Below are 863 nucleotides of genomic sequence, written 5' to 3'. Positions count from 1 at the left end.
GGACTGGAACAAGGAATGTTCCACATACCCCATAAAGAGACAGGCATAGCGGGGGCCCGTGCGGGTACCCATGGCCACACCTTTTATTTGGAGGAATTGAGAGGAGTTAAAGGAGAAATTAAAGGTAAAGGGGGCATCACTCAGTCTGGCACCAATGAGCCTGTCCTGCCACTCAGCACAAGTTCAGTTCAACCAGATCAATGATGGAAAGCAGGACAATGCTCTGAATGACTTTTTCTTCTTTTCAGTTTCCCTTTCACCCTGTAGAGGGCAAAACTGCACCATTCCTGAAGACGCTGCAATACCAGGTCGATGTGTGGAATGGACGGAGAAAGATCCTGTTCCATCTCCCTGCTCCAAAAATAAATTTAATATTTGGTCCCCAGATAAAGGACGTATCGGATATTAAACTGATAAGAACAGATTTTTTTTTGAAAAATATACTTTATTCATAAAATATCTGGAGGAACATTCCAAAACATTTCAAAATCACCATCACAAAACTACAATCAGATTCAACTTTTACACATTGATCACAAGGTGCATCGATACAATCAATGAATATTACAATCATTTCAATATGGTCAATGCAGACAATCAGACAAAAGTATTGGAGTTATCAACATACATCATGTTGCTCTCTGAGGTGCTTCAATATAATTAGTATTCACTGCAGACATTCATTTGGAGCTGTACAGCCCGAGGGGCTCTCAACATTTCCCAGTCCCTGGGTGCACTGTGGCAGAAAGGTCTTAGACAGCGACCCTTCCCCATTGCGCCTTTGCGGTGGCTGCCCCAAGCTTTAGTGCGTCCCTCAGCACGTAGTCCTGGACCTTGGAACGTGCCAGTCTGCAACACTCGGT

The 863-nt window shown here is 43.9% G+C and overlaps 1 pseudogene; it reads right to left on the bottom strand.

Moving 5' to 3' along the window:
- Nucleotides 1-271: 271 nt before the first annotated feature.
- LOC144676711 (U2 spliceosomal RNA) lies at nucleotides 272-442 on the bottom strand (annotated as a pseudogene).
- Nucleotides 443-863: the final 421 nt, after the last annotated feature.

This window comes from Cetorhinus maximus, unplaced genomic scaffold (genome assembly GCF_964194155.1).
Source record: "Cetorhinus maximus unplaced genomic scaffold, sCetMax3.hap1.1 HAP1_SCAFFOLD_1835, whole genome shotgun sequence".
Lineage (NCBI taxonomy): Eukaryota > Metazoa > Chordata > Chondrichthyes > Lamniformes > Cetorhinidae > Cetorhinus > Cetorhinus maximus.
The sequence above is the reverse complement of the archived record's forward strand: the minus strand, read 5'-3'. Positions and strand labels throughout refer to the sequence as shown.